The 18,330-nt window shown below is 42.4% G+C and overlaps 1 non-coding gene across 1 annotated transcript; it reads left to right on the top strand.

The window, feature by feature from the left end:
* The first annotated feature begins 1,249 nt into the window (after nt 1-1,249).
* Trnat-ugu (transfer RNA threonine (anticodon UGU)) lies at nt 1,250-1,323 on the top strand. Its single transcript has one exon. It is a non-coding gene; the product is annotated as a tRNA-Thr (tRNA).
* Nucleotides 1,324-18,330: the final 17,007 nt, after the last annotated feature.

Raw genomic sequence — 18,330 nt, 5'->3', positions numbered from 1 at the left:
CGACGCACGGATGCACGCCAAGACCGTAGGATCCTACGCAGTGCCGTAGGGGACCGCACCGCCACTTCCCAGCAAATTAGGGACACTGTTGCTCCTGGGGTATCGGCGAGGACCATTCGCAACCGTCTCCATGAAGCTGGGCTACGGTCCCGCACACCGTTAGGCCGTCTTCCGCTCACGCCCCAACATCGTGCAGCCCGCCTCCAGTGGTGTCGCGACAGGCGTGAATGGAGGGACGAATGGAGACGTGTCGTCTTCAGCGATGAGAGTCGCTTCTGCCTTGGTGCCAATGATGGTCGTATGCGTGTTTGGCGCCGTGCAGGTGAGCGCCACAATCAGGACTGCATACGACCGAGGCACACAGGGCCAACACCCGGCATCATGGTGTGGGGAGCGATCTCCTGCACTGGCCGTACACCACTGGTGATCGTCGAGGGGACACTGAATAGTGCACGGTACATCCAAACCGTCATCGAACCCATCGTTCTACCATTCCTAGACCGGCAAGGGAACTTGCTGTTCCAACAGGACAATGCACGTCCGCATGAATCCCGTGCCACCCAACGTGCTCTAGAAGGTGTAAGTCAACTACCCTGGCCAGCAAGATCTCCGGATCTGTCCCCCATTGAGCATGTTTGGGACTGGATGAAGCGACGTCTCACGCGGTCTGCACGTCCAGCACGAACGCTGGTCCAACTGAGGCGCCAGGTGGAAATGGCATGTCAAGCCGTTCCACAGGACTACATCCAGCATCTCTACGATCGTCTCCATGGGAGAATAGCAGCCTGCATTGCTGCGAAAGGTGGATATACACTGTACTAGTGCCGACATTGTGCATGCTCTGTTGCCTGTGTCTATGTGCCTGTGGTTCTGTCAGTGTGATCATGTGATGTATCTGACCCCAGGAATGTGTCAATAAAGTTTCCCCTTCCTGGGACAATGAATTCACGGTGTTCTTATTTCAATTTCCAGGAGTGTATATATATATATAAGATGTTATATGTCCGAAAGAACAGAAACCATCTTAGTATATATATAGTTAAGGCTCACCGGCCACTTGACCATCTTCTTCTTCTGTGCGGATGCACAAACAGTGCCCGAACTCTTACGGGAATCGGCAACGCGCCGCGAGTAATGTGTATAATGGGCGGGGTGCACTACGAATGTAGTGCGGGACAATATGTTGAGAATGTGGGTTTCGCGGGAGGCGTGCCAGAGATAAATCCCTGCATTCGCACTATTTTCTGTGTCCTCGGTGGCTCAGATGGATAGAGCGTCTGCCATGTAAGCAGGAGATCCCGGGTTCGAGTCCCGGTCGGGGCACACATTTTCATCTGTCCCCGTTGACGTATGTCAACGCCTGTAAGCAGTTGAGGGTGTTCATTTAATTGTAATACCATTGAATTTTTGTAGGACAATAATGGACACTCTTTGTATTTACCTGTGCATTGTTTGAGAAGGGACATTAGTCGCTGAAAACAACATTGCAGAAGTTGTAATTCGTGAGGATTTACTGCTGTGCCCACTGGCAGAGCTGTAAATGATTCTGGAAATCATTCCCAGGCGATTTCTGGTGTCAGTGAGCATGATAATGGTGGAACTGGTGACATGCTGGAATGCCATGTACACTTATAGGAAAACCAATCTCCTGTTCGGGCCGTCGTGTACTCAGGTCTGGGTTCATTACAACAGAAACTAGAACAGTAACTTTGGCGGCTTCGTCTGTGTAAATTCTACGACGACTGTGTCGCCTTAGGTTGAAACTTTCCATTCCCTAAAGCACCACAAGACAATAAAATGTCCCTCGGGAAGTAGTTTCTTATCAGGATATCACTTCTGTGGAATTTCTGTCTTAATAGTTTTACGCCTACCTTCAATCACTATAAAAGTGGTGTTGATGCAGTTTTTAATCAAGCACTGCCAGTAATGTGTACAACAGATCGTTTTAAGAGTACTACAGTACTGTTCTAAATTATTGTTATTTATTTATTGAGGTTTTGCTCTTTTCAAAGTTTTTTTCCTCATAACAAATACCCAGACATTATTACATCTGTTGCATAAGATCTTAGTTCATTACGTCTTCCAGGTGTTTCGATCTTTGATATCTTCTTCCTCTGCACCAAGGCTTCTCATTCTTAATTCTGCATTTTGGGCTCTGGTGGTCATAGGGCGTCCTTTTCTCTTCTTTCCCTCTGGTTCCCATTCCAGGATCCTCTTCGGTTGTCTGGCTTCCCCCATTCTTCTCATATGGCCATACCACTGTAACTTCCTTCTATCCATCACTTCATGTATTTTTTTCTCTTACTTCCATTCTCTTATTATTTCGTCGTTTCTTATTTTCTCTTTTCTAGAAAATCTTACAGACCTTCTCCAAAAGTCCATTTCAACTGCTTGCAATTTTTTATGTGTTTCAGATTTTAGTCCGTGTCTCTACTCCGTACGTGACTATATTCTCTAGTATCGATTTATATATAATTTTTTGGCTCGGTTTATTGCATTTCTACTACATAAGATTGAGTTGATCACCCTAGTGACCTTCCTTCCATCGCTAATTCTTTTATTAACTTCGACCTTTGATTTTCTCTACATCTCGGAAACTGATTCCAAATTATAGAAAATAATGACCTTAATTCTCATTCCCTCTATGTGTAAGTAATGTGGACCATTAGTAAGAGATTCTGTGTTATGATAATTAATCTTCAATGCTCAGTTTCTGTATTCCATTGCTAATTGATTACATGTATAAGTTGTATCCTTCCCTTTTAGTGCTATAACTATTTTATCATCAGCAAATAGTTGGTAATGTAAAAATACTCCATCTAATTTCCAGCCCCCAACCTACAGGATTTACGATACTATGTCTTAAAGTCATTTTAAATAATGTTGGTGACGTGGGGTAGCCTTGTAATAGAACCTTGTTTGTTCTAAATTTCTGTGAAACTGTATTTCCGACTTTCGCTTGACATATGTTATCCTTTTATATTTCTAATATTACTTTAATTAAAGGACCCTTTATGTTCGCAAAATGTAATGCTCTCCAGCGTAGTTCTCTCGGGACAGTACTATATGCTTTTTGTAAATCTACGAAAATTAATCCGATGTTTTCTGATTTTTCCCTATGATTCTCTAAGATCTGTCCCAATGTGAAAATATGGTCTGTGTATGATCTACCAGCTGTGAAGCCACATTGTTCTTCCCGGGATTGAAAATTTTTTTCAAGCTTGTTTTTAATTATTTTCCCGAAGATTCTCGTTAATATGTTTATTACACAAATTCCTCGATAGTTCGAACATTTTGCGGTCCCATTTCTTAAATATGATATTAACATATCCTAGCTTCATTTCCTTGGCAATTAAATCTCCATGTAACATTTTTAATAACACTGTTATTACGTTCACAATTTTGTCACCACCAGATGGACGAAGCTAGTACTGGAGTGGAGTCCGAGAGAGCACCGGAGGCCTAAAGGAAGACCACCAGACAGATGGGACAAAGACATCAAGAAGATCGCTGGTAACACCTGGCAGAGAACTGCCCAAGACCGTCCCACTTGGAGAAGACTTCTGAAAGCCTACCTGAATCCACGACTCGAAGAGGCCACATCATCCAATAATTGAATTGGCTGATGATGATGATGATGATGATGATGATGATGATGATATTTTAAGAACACCACATTGATACTGGAGTGATTTACCATTCATTCCTGTTCTTAATACCTTACTCATCTCGACTTCTAAAATGTGGATCTCCTTCCCTTACCGTTCCTTTTCAAATGGCTCTGAGCACTATGGGACTCAACATCTTAGGTCATAAGTCCCCTAGAACTTAGAACTACTTAAACCTAACTAACCTAAGGACAGCACACACGTCCATGCCCGAGGCAAGGTTCGAACCTGCGACCGTAGCAGTCCCGCGGTTCCGGACTGCAGCGCCAGAACCGCTAGACCACCGCGGCCGGCTACCGTTCCTTTTCTTACACTGTTCTTGCTTCAAGATTTTCTTCTCTATCATCATTTAATAATTTCCGGATATATTCCTCCCATTCCTTTGGTGTAATCAGTCGAAGATTGGTTTTCGCTTTCATCTCTTATCGATACTCTTTTAATACTGGCCAGTGTATTGTAAACAAGAAAATATTATCGCAATTATTTTCCTGCTAACTTACATTGCCCTTTCTATTGTCTCTTCATTGATGTACGTTGTAGTCAGACCTTAAACTGAAGCCAGTTGAATGAACGATCATGCACACTTTCCTTGTGTTTCCATTTGTTTACTGTCATCTGCAGCAAGTGGAACGAGTTACGGTATCCTGAGTACCTTCATTGTGAAAGTCAGTTTCGTGTTATGTTTTTAATAACGTTCTGTTTACGTAAATGATACACTGTGATCAGTTTTTGAACAGATCTTCAGGAGAGGAAGTAAATTACCAAGTAAAAAATGTTGGGTGCTATTTAAGAAAGACGTACAGCTGATAATGCCTTAGTCACAACTAAAGATACAAAAAAAAGACAGTTGTGCTACTTAATGTCCATGTAATAGCTAACAGTTTGCTTGATAAATTTTTATTTTGCTTCTGGACAAAAAGTTATTTGGAGTCGTCAAGATTAAAGGGACATCCCGTATATCCTAAGATGTGACCTTATATTCCAGATGGCAGAGATCTGGATATACCATTGTTGGCTGCGCAGGTGAATCGACCTGCGCAGATGTGGACCAGCAGGCCACGTGACGGAGTCCCCATGAACGTCTCCACTGAAGTGTGTAAACTTCCAAACTGATCATATCGTATTCTCCGAGGTGCGGAAAATTTAACAGCGGAATGTAACCGGGATATTCTTGCAAAGTAATAATGAAAAATAATGAAAATTTTTACAGTCCATCAAACAAAAAGTCTGACAATCAACACGCAACATAAATTTTCTGTATTTTCTAGTTACAGACTCGATCTTTTCAATAACGTTACCAACGAAAGCGGGATCAGCGACCATTATGCTATTACAGGAACAATGGTTACCAAAGGCAAACAGTTCACCAAGAAAGCTTGGAGAGCATTTGTGTTTGGTCGTAAGATGGATTCAGAACACTTAACTCAGATCGGGTAAACGGAAAACAATCGCAGATACAATTGAAAGAAGTTATAAACCGCCGTCTGGTTAAGAACCTTCTAAGTAAAGTAATAAAAAGACAACAAGTGCGTAGCCTGCTTTAACTGTAATGTTCGCATATTGTTATGGAAAAGACTACTTTACTCTCGTCTCTAAAGAGACTGCATGGATACTGACAGAGGAAAGTTAGTAACAAGTCGTGCCATGTGCAAGAGGAGCCATTTATGAAGTTTACAATAAGTTCAGACCATGGTGAAAAATTTATCGTAAAATCCTAGGAAGTTCTGACCATACAATGGGAGGATCTAAACTTTCCATTCATTTTTTCGTTGATCGGTTTGTTGTCGTCACTGGAGAGAGCAGATATAAAGTAGAAATGATAGGTTTGGCATTTTAAAATTTATTCACGCAAGAAGGTACTGTGGTACTAATGTTAACCATCTCACAGATTCAGAAATGAGAGATATCAATATTAGCACCACCGATAATGAAAAACAATCAAGACTACTTAAACAAAACAAGGAGCAAAGGCCTGACACCACTCAAGTTAGATTATACATTGAATACGCCAGTGAATTAGCTACTTCCCTTCCTCTTATTTATCGGGAACCTCCTGAAAAGCGAAAACACCAAGTGTAACTGGGAAAGAGTGCGAATACTCCTGTTTTCAAAAAGAGTAAAAGATCAGACGCACAGAATTAGACTCACTACCGTATGCCATTAGGTATTTATGCAAATACACTTCAAAACTTTTTTTATCAGCTACCAGTTTGGAAATAGAAATTCGTCCATAAAATATAAAGGAGAAGTTATTTTAGATCAGATTTAAAACGTGCTTTGTTATGTGTCAGACAATTTATGTTGATGGATAACTGGTAAAAGAAACTTCGGTACTGTATATTGAATTCCTTTCTGAGCCACTGACAGCTTAAATAATTGGATAATGGGTAATAAAGGATATTCTTTCCGCTAGTGTTGTAGGTGTAGACATCACTGTTCTTCTCAAATTGTGAAGGACTGTTTATGATGAATATCATTAGCTGATATATGTATTGTGATGATGCGAGTAAAATGCGTTACTGCTTGAAAAGATAGGTACATGACGACCTCGGGTGACCACCACATATTGTTGTAAATGCTTGCTCTTAGGCAATCGGTACGTTCTTTCTAAGTGATGGGTTGCCCTAGATAATTATTCCATAAGACATTATTGAGCGGAAATATGCAAAATATATCAGGAATTGAATGGTTTGTTTCCAAGACTAGAAATTATACGATCAGCAAATTGTATGAGGAGGTCAGGGATACGCTTCTTCCAGTTCACGTTTTATCATTATGCACAGTCAATAATTTGGAGCATTCTAACTACATCAATTTCCGGTATGACTGTTCGTTGTGCTGTTGTGCATAATTGAATATAATGCGTTTTGTTAAAATTTAGGGAGAGTCGTACGATGCTAGAGCAACTTCTGAGCTCAAACATTATAGCACTCATGGAGGAAATATTCTTTGTAAGAACCAGCAAGAATTAAAAAAAAAGTCTATTGTGGGACACAGCCTGCTTTGTTCACACACGACAGCTTGCAAACAACAGATGCAGTTGAACAGATAAAATCCACCTTGACAGATTTCCGAAAACGCTGCACCACTTCGTCGACTGCACTCATACAGAATACCTTCGCAGTTATGTGACTGGCTCTGAGAACCCAATACGTTATACTGGACACCGACTAATCCACAGAAACGGGAGCAACATCCGGTGTGTTCCAATCTATCTTTAAATTTGGACAGATGTCAGCGAACAGTATCTGATTACAAGGTTAGTCGTGAAAATATTCAGTACGTTGCGTCGTATAAGTATTCACAGGTAATACAGGAAGTGAATGAAATCCGAAGGTCACGTCAAATCAGTATTGGGAAAGGCGAGAGGGATACTTATTTTTGTTGAAAGGGTTCTGGCGGAGCGCAACGCCCTTTTAAAAGAAATCACGCTAGTGCCGCCGGTTGTAGAGGGTTGTTGCAGGACTAGGAGTCCTTGTCAAGTAGGCATGACATGATGTCTAACGAATACAGAGACGCTCTGATGAGGTTACAACAGGTCAACACACGAGGTGTGCGTGAGAAAAGTAATGAGACTAATTTTTTATGTACCAGAGCTTTTATTTTTTCAAACAACAGTATTGTCGCCTACAAAGTATTTCCCTACGGCATCTATACACCGAGGGTGTCGTTGTCCCTACCGTTGGTAACAGCGCTGGAAGGCTTCAATTGGAACAGCCTTTAACATGTCGGTCACATTCTTTTGAGTGTTCAGTAGAGTCTCAAAATGTCGTCCTTTTAAGACGTTTTTCAGTTTCAGGAAAAGCACGAAGTCACCAGGGCTCAGATCAGGTGAAGAGGGGCGCTGTGGAACAACAGGAATGCTTTTGAGGTCAAAAATTCCGTAATGGAAGTGGCAGCGTGACAGATTTGTAATGATACAGCATCCACTTGTCTGCAATGTCCGGTCTCGCTCGATTCATCATATCCCTGAGCCTTTCAAAGACATTTCTGTAAAATACTTGACTGACAGTTTGTCCTGGGGGAACAAATTCTTTATGCTCGATATCCCTACTGGCAAAAAAGAAAATCAGTACTCTTTTGATTTTTGAGTTGCTGATTCGAGTTTTTTCGGCTGTGGAGATGTCTAGTGCATCGCTCCTCATTCGTAGATTTGTCTCAGGATCGTACTCAAAAACCCAGGATTCATCACTTGTGATCACACGACTGAACTATTCATGGTCATGACAATCCTCTCCACAAGATCAACGCACACGTTTTTTCGATTGTCCTTCGGTTTAGTTGTGAGGCTTCATTTTGGCACAAACCCTTCGCATCTGCAGAACTTCCGTCAAAATTTGACGCAGAGTGAAAGTGTTTAACAGTTCATACATCATCCTTATTGTTAAACCGGTCTGACCATATAAGAGCACGCACACGTTCGACGTCTTCGCCGGTTTTTGAAGTTTGAAGGATCCCATAGCGGAGGTTCTTCATCAACGTGTTGTCGTGCATCCAAAAATGATTTGTGCCAGCAAAAAACTTGTGCTCTTGATAGGGAATGTTTCCAACAGGCCTGTTTCAACTTTTCGAAGCTCATACTCGTGGATTCTCCAAGTTTAACAGAAAACTTGGTGGCATAACGTTGCTCTAAATTCCGCTGTTCCATTTTCGTAACACACAGCAACACAACTTCACAGAGGGCGCTCTCAAAAATCAAGTGATGGCTCTGCGAGGCTGAAACTCGGACTGAGTATCTGGAAGAGAAGAACACACAGGTCTACACAAGTAGAACAAAACAGCGTTGCCAGGTCGCTCGCAGTATTGTCAGTCCCACTACTTTTCTCGCACACCCCATACAGCCCATGCGACAGTGTAACAGAAGTCCTCAAGGAACTTCAATGGAAATGCTTGGAAGAAAGGGAGTGAAGTTCCCGCGAAACCCAGTTCGGTATATTAGGAGAACTTGCATTTATAGAGACTGTGGAACCACTAAGCTGCCACAAAGGCATATGGTTGCGGAAGGATTGCGGCAGGAAGATAGAAGAGATTAGGACGCGCACAGAGGCATAAAAAAATTAAAAAAAGAAAATAATAGTCTTCGGATTCTGGTGCTACCGCAAGATGCTGAAGATTTCCTGGATAGACATCAAACTAATACTTAAAACTGCTCTGGCCTAATGGTCACGTAGAAAAGTAAATGGATAGAACACCATTACTGTTCTTTGTTTCTGTTGAGTGTGCTTATAAAACATTTCCTATTTTATATTTTTTTCATTTGAATTACTTGCACTTTCTTCGTCTTTTTTGCGCAAATCTTATTTTTCACTGTGAACGTATGTAACAGTTAGTTCCAAGTTCCAGGTTATATATATGTATAATGTTTTGAAGGTGTAAGTGCAGATATTTCTATTGATGGCTGAGGATAAGCACTAAACAATATTACATCATTGTATGCTTCATTTGCAGACTAATAATTGTACTTATCATGAGTAATATGTTTTTGCATTGGTTAGCATTTCCAAGTATACTTGGCGCAAGGACGTTATAAATGTTCATTTATTTTCCCTTGGGCAGCACGTCAGGTTCTGAAGTTAGAAGCATGGACGCAAAACGAATAGTCTACACAAATAGGTGTAGCCAACATCACTGCACAGTTACGACTGTGCAGAACATTACAGTTACTCTACACACAGATCATTCAGTCATATTTACACACACACAAGCAGACAACATATATTACACTGCATAATAGACCATGCATGGATAGAAGATTGTATTTGATCTTGTAAAAACAACTGGCATTCATGATAAGTACTGCCATCGTATCACGGTGAAATGCGTACGACCGGTTGTTATGTTTTTACAGAGCAGTCACCCAGAGGAAGGTGAGCTAGTAAGCTTACTCGGCCATTACAAGGAAAAACCAGTGTTGATGCGAGGATACGCGTACGACATGCAAGTGTATGGTTGGTTCAAATGGTTCTGAGCACTATGGGACTTAACATCTATGGTCATCAGTCCCCTAGAACTTAGAACTACTTAAACCTAACTAACCTAAGGACAGCACACAACACCCAGTCATCACGAGGCAGAGAAAGTCCCTGACCCCACAGGGAATCGAACCCGGGAACCCTGGCGTGGGAAGCGAGAACGCTACCGCACGACCACGAGCTGCGGACAGCAAGTGTATGAACATCTGAACTGTTGTCGTGTCGCGTATTCTGGGCCATGGTCTCAGGAAGAGGCAGTGATGAAGCAGTTAAGAAAATTGCTAGACTGGGGTCCTAAGGCCTCACTTCACAAGAAGCAGAACAAAAAGTTGCACTTATTATATACAGGGCTGCAGCTAGGAAATTACCATCCCCATGCGAAGTCTGCCATGAACACCACAGTACAAACGGCTGCATCTGGAGTGTTGCCGTGATCGGGAAGCATGGGGTGTTGATGAATGGCGTCGAACTGTGTTAGCCGCTGAATCGGCGATACCCCAGATGTCCGTCGAAGTGAGTATGGCGGCCACCTGGCCGGAGAGGTCTCATACTTACAAAGTTTTGGAGAGGGACAGCGGTGTTATACGCCTGACCTCGTAGTGTGGGTAATCATTCAGGTATGATTCCAGGTCGCGCCTGGTAGTGGTTAAGGGAACTATGACGGCACAATGGTGCGTTACAGACATCCTGCGTCCTCACGTTTTACCTCTCATGCGAGAGCATCGTCCTGCCATTTTTGATCAAGACAATGCTCCTGCACAAACGTACCTGTCTCTATGGACTGTGTACATGATGCTGAGGTACCCCCGTGGCCGGCAAGATACCTAGGTCTATCCCCGATGGAACATGTATGGGACCAGCTCGGACGTCAACTCTGTCGCAGATAGCCAGGGCATCAAAGACCATTGTGAGTCAGTTTCTCCCAGATGAGGAAACAACGAAATTATGATTCTCTCTCCAAACGAATCAGTGCGTGCATCCAGACCAGCCAGGATGCAACCTCATACTGATAAATGGAGCTCTTTGTAAATGTGACTCCGCGATATTGCAATCGCTGGAACATCACATACGATCTCCACCCGTGAAGTTTCGTTTCGTTTCCTCCTCCTCTACTGAGTGTTTCACTTTTTTGTCAGGCAGCGTATAACTGATTTTTTATCTTTTAGAGACGGAAGACAAAGGTCTTAGGTGTACAGTATAAGATTCGTGCAGTGTTCTATTATATATAATGGATCTGTCAGTATCTCTGCACACCTATGCGCTCTGTATTACTATTAGAAACTGTGGTCAAAATTTTCGTTCAGCTAAAAATTTTCAAATGTATAACACCTTTTCTTGGTGCAGCACCAGAGAGAAAAGTGCCACCACTGGTGGATAAGAAGATTTTTCTACCTCTCTGCCTGCGCCCATGGCACCTCCCTTGTCACTGTGTCTGCCATCTTGCACGGTGACTCTTACATTTTATTTGTTTACATTTTTTTGACGATTGTGTGAATGCGAAAAATTATCGCTTCAGTTGTCGGTGTGATGAAAGCCTATAATGTTTCTGGTAGCTACACAAGTACCTCCCAGCTGCTCCGTCATCGCTTTACTGCTTGTTTGTTCAGGCTATGTGCAAAGCAGTTCAAGTACGGAAAATTCCCCTCCAGAGTAACTTTGTGTTCCGCTGGAGAAACAACCTCCGGCCTTATGAGGCAGCACACCCAACTCTGGTAGTCATAAAACGGTGGAATAAAGAGGCTGAGTCCTGGTTGTCTGTTCTTTCCCTAATATCCTGTATGGTGGCGCTTGCTACAAAGCCCTGTATCTGCAGGCGATTTAAAAAAAGTTTTAAAAATATGTGAGACCAGCAGTAGCGTACACCGCAAATGTCACGGTGCCTCTCGACCTTCCTTTATCGCAGATAAACAAGAAGGGGAGAGAGCCGCCGGCAAGTAAATGTGCGTACAGAATTTACATTTTGCACTTCGCTGCTCACAAAGGCAACGGCAAAGGCAAAGGCGGAGGCACGCTCATAATTACAGCGAAACGAGAAGTCGCGTTCCCCTGAAACGAACTTGCGCCACAAATACTCTCCGCTACTAAAATTCCAGCAGCAACAGTTTCTGCAGTAGCGCTCCGAAAGCCAATGAAGGCAAAAACTACGTTAATGAACCCCCACTAAAGCTAAAACGTTATGAAATGTAACAGTGTAAACAAAATGTCAGAATACACTATCGAATTTACGTTACATTACGTTGTAATTTTGTTCCATAGTATTGTGTTCCTACTGCTAGTTTTTTCTTAAATTCACAACAAAGATATAAAAATTCGTCCCAGATACACGTCACTGACGTGTGTGAAATAGTCCAAATAAAAAACAGTTTCTGCTAAAATTGTAATGCTACAAGTCGTTATTGGCGTTCACAAAATGTTATTGACTTACAGCCAGCTGCATGGTTATGAGTTGTTCGTTACTCTTGACTTGTACACCTCGATATGTCACACATTTTCCAGAAGGATCACCTAAATACACAGACGGAAAAAAAAACTTAGCACCAGGAAGGCGTAATGCGACATTGACGAAAGTTGGTAGACCTGTACCGACATGTGAAACTTGCTGTCTATTCAAATTTCGTGCCAGAAAGCAAATCATGTTTGCTTTAAATACGCGCTGTAAACCTCGTGAACATTATTTACCTTTGAGATTTAACGAGGTGAGTTCATGTCAGTGAAGTCCGCCCCCGGTAGCTGAGTGGTCAGCGTGACAGACTGTCAATCCTAAGGGCCCGGGTTCGATTCCCGGCTGGGTCGGAGATTTTCTCCGCTCAGGGACTGGGTGTTGTGCCGCTCTAATCATCATCATTTCATCCCCATCGACGCGCAGGTCGCCGAAGTGGCGTCAAATCGAACGACCTGCACCAGGCGAACGGTCTACCCGACGGGAGGCCCTAGCCACACGACATTTCATTTCATGTCAGTGAAGAAAGCCTGTAAGACGACAAACACGCCATTATCGACATCTCCCTGCGTTTGAACGAGGTCGTGTAATAAGGCTATGAGGAGCTGGATGTTACCTTTGTGACATTGCAGAAAGACTTGGCGGAATGTAGCCACTTTACATGATTGCTGGCAGCGATGGTTACAAGAATGTATGTTAGCAAGAAGACCAGGATCCTGAAGAACACGTGGCACAGCCAAGACTGAAGGCCATCGGTTCGGCGTCTGGCTGTGTCGCGTCGCACTGCAACTGCACCAGTAAAGTTAGCAGCATTTAGCGCCACAGTGACACTATGAACTACTAGAAATCGGTTCTTCAACTTCAGTTCAGAGCCCGATGCCTTGCAGCACGCATTCCACTGACCCTAAACCACTGTCTTTTGCGACTTCGGTGGTGCCAAGCGAGAGTTCATTGGAGGGCAGAGTGAAGATGTGTTTTCTGATAAAATTGGGTTCTGCCTCGGTGTTAGTGATGGCTTTGTATGGGTCAGAAGGAGGCCGTTGAGTACCTGCACCCAACAAAACTGCATGCTAGACGCACTGGACCTAAACCTGGATTTATGGTCTGGGGTATGACAGCAGGATCACTATCGTGGTTAACACATGCTCCCTGACTGCAAAATTGTGCGTCAGTTTGACGACTCGGCCTGTTGTGCTGCCATTCACGAACAGCATTCCAGGTGATGTTTTCCAACAGTATAACACTCGCCCACATACCGCTGTTGTAACCAGACATGCTCTAAAGAGTGTCGACATGTTGCCTTGTCTTGCTCAGTCACCAGCTCTAACCCCAGTCGAGCACGTATGGGGCATCATCGGACAACTCCATTGTCATCTACAAACAGCGTTAACCGTCCCTTTATAGACCGACCAGGAGCAACAGGTGTGGAACTCAATCCCACAAACTGACATCAGGCACCTCTACAACACATGCACCTCTGCATTCAGCATTATGGCAGTTACATCGCTTATTAATGTAATTGTTTATCTCGAGATTACGTTAATCTATGATATTGCAGTGTTAATCACTTAAATATGTTACTGTACCTAGAACTACGTATTCCCGACATTTCATTACTCTAAATTAACTTTTTTTGCTGCTACAAATTTTTTCGTCGTGGATAACATATTGTTAAAGTATCCTTTGCTAGTTAAATTCGGAATACATATGGGAGTGACTACAGGAAGATACCCTCATTAAAATATGCTCTTATAATATGAAGTTTAGACCCATAAATGTTTATTTAACAGTATCTGTCTATGTTCTAAGAACTAATTCACAATCGAAGTCTCACATTAAGCAGCTTTTCGATCTATGGGCATAAATGAACATTTAAACTCATCATTAGTGATCAGATTACTTATAAATAGGTTCACGTCCACGTTCACGAAATATAAATGACCCATCTTACAGATAATGGCAAGTGTAAGGTGCCTACGTGGCTCACATTGTTATACTTTAACTTGTCCGAACAGATCCTGAAATAATAGTACATCAAAGCAAATATTGAATGGATCATGAGGCATCATCGGAATCATGGAAGATTTCGACTCAATTTACCTTCAGAAACCTGAAAAATTATGCATAGAAGCTAGAACTAAACACAGTTGTGAACAAACGAATGCTGACTGCGAGCATAGCTTATATGAATAAATATGCCTCTTGAAGGCAATGACAATAGCAAGAACATCTAAAGGTGAGTCCACGAACGCATGGGTTATTATGTAGAATCATTATATTTCAGGCATAAGTTTATCACTGGCAAGGACATGTGAATAAGTTCGGAGACTTTGTACTCAAGTTAATGAACATTTCAAGTTGAAACATATCACGTAGTGCAAGGAGAAATACTATTATTAACACATGAACCAAATTATCCAGCCCAGTACTAGATGCAAACTATCAGATTTACTGTATAGAGAGATTTCTTTAAAAAAAATGGTTCAAATGGCTCTGAGCACTATGGGACTTAACATCGACGGTCATCAGTCCCCTAGAACTTAGAACTACTTAAACCTAACTAAACTAAGGACAGAACACAACAACCAGCCATCACGAGGCAGAGAAAATCCCTGACCCCGCCGGGAATCGAACCCGGGAACCCGGGCGTGGGAAGCGAGAACGCTACCGCACGACCACGAGATGCGGGCAGAGATTTCTTCATCTCTGCACTCATGTATACTATCAGTTTTGATACCCAAGTTTGAATTACTCGACAAAAGTAAGGGAAAAGTCTGTCACGTGACCGACGAATAATTTATTTATTTATTTCGAGTCAAAAACATTACAACAATATTTACAATATATACAATATAACAAATCAGGTCAAATCATAAAAGAACAAACTAAACGGTATTAGCCCAAAACTGTGCAACGGCAGCAGCATTGTCTGAAACATCAACAAGCTCTTGTGTGGAACATGATACAGGACATCTAGGACAGTTAATTAAATGTTTGGTTGTCTGTTCTTCTCCGCAGTCACACAAGGTGGAAGATTCCTTCATGAAGCCCCATTTAAACAGATTGTCCTTAGTTCGTCCGACGCCACTCCTGAGCCGATTTAGAGACTTCCACACTGTCCAGACTTGATTTCCACCAGGAGGAAGGGTCTCAGAAGGAGTCATCCAATCATTACTGTCAGATTTTGCTGTCCACTGAGATAGTCTGGCTGCTCCAGTCCGACCGGTGAGGGGTGTAGTAGTTCTCATGAAGCTCCTCCTAGATTTGAGTCTACTAATTGGTGGCTGGTATCCATGTAGCAGGTGATCGGTGTTATGATCTGCTTTATGTCTCTCAAGTTTGGCTGCGACTTCACGCCTTATGTCTGGAGGAGCAATACCTGCTAGTTTATGGAGTTTATCAATAGGTGTAGCTTTGAGGCATCCCGTTACTGTCCTGCAGGTTTCGTTCAGGGCCACATCAACCTGCTTTGCATGAGATGACTTGTACCATACAGGACATGCGTATTCAGCTGCGGAATAGCACAAGGCCAAGGCTGATGTTCTTAGTAGTTTGGGATCTGCACCCCAAACGCTGCCAGTGAGCTTCCGCAGGATGTTGTTACGAGCAGCAACTTTCTGCTTAGTGTTAGTGCAGTGTTTTCTGTAGGTCAACGTTCGATCTAAGGTGACACCCAGATATTTGGGGTAGAAACAATGTTCAAGCTCTTGATCTTCCCAAACCACTGTAAGTTTTCTATAGGCCTCTCGATTGCGTAGGTGGAAAGCACAAACTTGAGTTTTAGCAGGGTTCGGTCTTAAGTTATTGACTCTGTAGTACTCAGATAGGTCCTTGAGAGCAACAGTAAGCTGGTTTTCTACTGTGTCAAAATCTCTGGCTTGTGTGACTAAGGCAAGATCATCTGCATAGATGAAACTCTTTGTAAGAGAAGGTTGAGGCTGGTCATTTGTAAATATGTTGAACAATATGGGGGAAAGGACACTACCCTGAGGCAAGCCATTCCTTTGACTTCTCCATCTACTCTTTCTTCCTTGGAATTCCACATAGAATCGCCGGTTTTCCAAAAGTGTCTGCACAGTTCTGGTGAAATTAATGTCTCTAGTGATGTAGTAGACTTTGTGCAATAATTGTCGATGTTGAATGGTGTCATATGCTGCTGTGAGATCCACGAAGACAGCCCCGGAAATGTATCCTTTTTCATATCCCTCTTCAATATGTTCAGTCAGATTAAGGACTTGTGCTGTACAATTCTTTCCAGGTCGGAAACCTGCTTGTTGAGGTATGAGTTGTTTTTCAACAATGGGAGTGAGTCTATTTAGCAACATTCTTTCATAGATTTTATACAAATGGCAAAGGAGCGAAATCGGTCGGTAGTTCTTGGGATCAGCTGCACCCTTTCCAGGTTTTAGTAAGGGAATAACTTTAGTTTTCCTCCAGATGGCAGGGATCTGTTTCCGCTTCAGACAACCATTATAGAATTGCAGAAGCCATCTTTCCGTGATGGGACCAAAATGTTTAATTTGCTCAATCATTAGGTCGTCTAGACCAGGCGCTTTACCATTTTTGCATTTCTGAATTGCGGTTCTGAGTTCTTGTAAGATGAAGTCATTTGATAGATGGTTGTTTTCACGTTCAGGTTCTCTTTTGAGTTTTGTTCTATCTTTAGAACAATTGACCCTTCCATTCTGAACTAGATGATGAGCAATTTGATCTGGTGCAATGTTTGCATGGCCATGATTGTGGACAGGGTCGTTGTTCAGGCGTCGCAGCAACTGCCAGGCTTTCTGACTGCTTTTAGACATATCAAGGTTCTCGAGTAACTCTATCCATCGTTCTTTTTTGGATTTGGCTAAGGCTGAGGATAAATTTTGGCCAGCAGTTAAGGTTTCAATGCTGTAAGGATTATCATTGAAAAGTTGGATATAGTTATGTAGATGCTTCACGGATTCTTCTGTCAAGCCAGGTATGTAGTTAACTCGACAGCCTCTGGGAGTTGAGAGTCTTGAGCATCTTTTCACGGCTTCTACAAACTCATCATAGTTGGAAACTGAGGGTTCTATGCGTGAAACTTCTGAGTCAAGGAGGTCAGCAAACTTCTGCCAGTCTGCTTTCTTGAAATTGTATCGCCTTCGGAATGATGTGATTCTAGGAGTAATGGCTGCAAACACTTGGCAGCCTATGGGGCGGTGTTGAGTATTTGGTATCGGATTTAGAACAGTTTTTCTGCATTGGTGAGCTATGTTCTCGCTAACAAAAATTAAGTCGGGGTTATACCCACGTTTCCAACGCCCACTGTTAAAAGATGGTGGGAGTTTATTATCATGGACAAGATTAAGATGGTTGGTATCAGCCCAAGTCAAAACTGCTTCACCATTACTGTCGTCCTCAACATAACCCCAAACACTGCTATGACTATTGAAATCTCCAACAATAAAGTGAGCTTGTTGATTGGTGTAGTTGTCTGTAGGTGAAAATTGGAAATCTGCTCCTGGGGGTTTGTAAATTGACGACACAATACAACCATTCAGTTCTACAGACAGTATTTCAATATTGTTGAATTCTGTAAGTGAGGTAGAGAGAACAGCTATATCGTTCCTCACAAAGATAGCACTGCCATATTGTCTATGGGGTCGCTCAACTGCCAGTTTCATCCCAAGGATTTTTGGTCTTCTCATGGTGTCATCTCGATGGGTTTCTTGTATACATAAAATATCACACCTAGGTTCCTTGGCAATATGTTGCAGGAGTTCTTCTTTGGCAACAGACAATCCTTCTATGTTGATTGATACGATCACAAGGTGAGGTCTTGATAAAGACCTTTGGTTTCCATTCATAGTGAAACCTATAATGCAATGCTTTTGGAATGCTGACGTTCAGTTCAGTACTGGAGAATCTAGTCCAGTACCTATGCAGGGGCACCACGTGCAGGAGTCAGCTTCACCCCCGACGAATAATTAATAACAGTCAAAGTGAAAGAACAGTCTGGCACCAGCTTGAAGCGTTTCAAACTATTTAGGGGTCGTTAGACGTTTTTCTGCAAGTAACTCTCCAATTTCTTACAAAAAAAACTTTTGTGACTGTTTTAAGTCTAAAACCAATATGTAGTAACAACGAAGTAGTCATGTACTATTCCAAGACATAATATTCCAGGACACTCACTGAAGCTTCCTTCTTAGAAATGCTAATTGCATTTGTGTGCACAAATACAGAGTGATTCTAAAAGAAAGAACAGATTTCAGGCAAACTATGA

Source organism: Schistocerca cancellata, chromosome 5 (genome assembly GCF_023864275.1).
Source record: "Schistocerca cancellata isolate TAMUIC-IGC-003103 chromosome 5, iqSchCanc2.1, whole genome shotgun sequence".
Taxonomy (NCBI): domain Eukaryota; kingdom Metazoa; phylum Arthropoda; class Insecta; order Orthoptera; family Acrididae; genus Schistocerca; species Schistocerca cancellata.
This window is presented reverse-complemented; position numbering and strand designations above follow the sequence as displayed.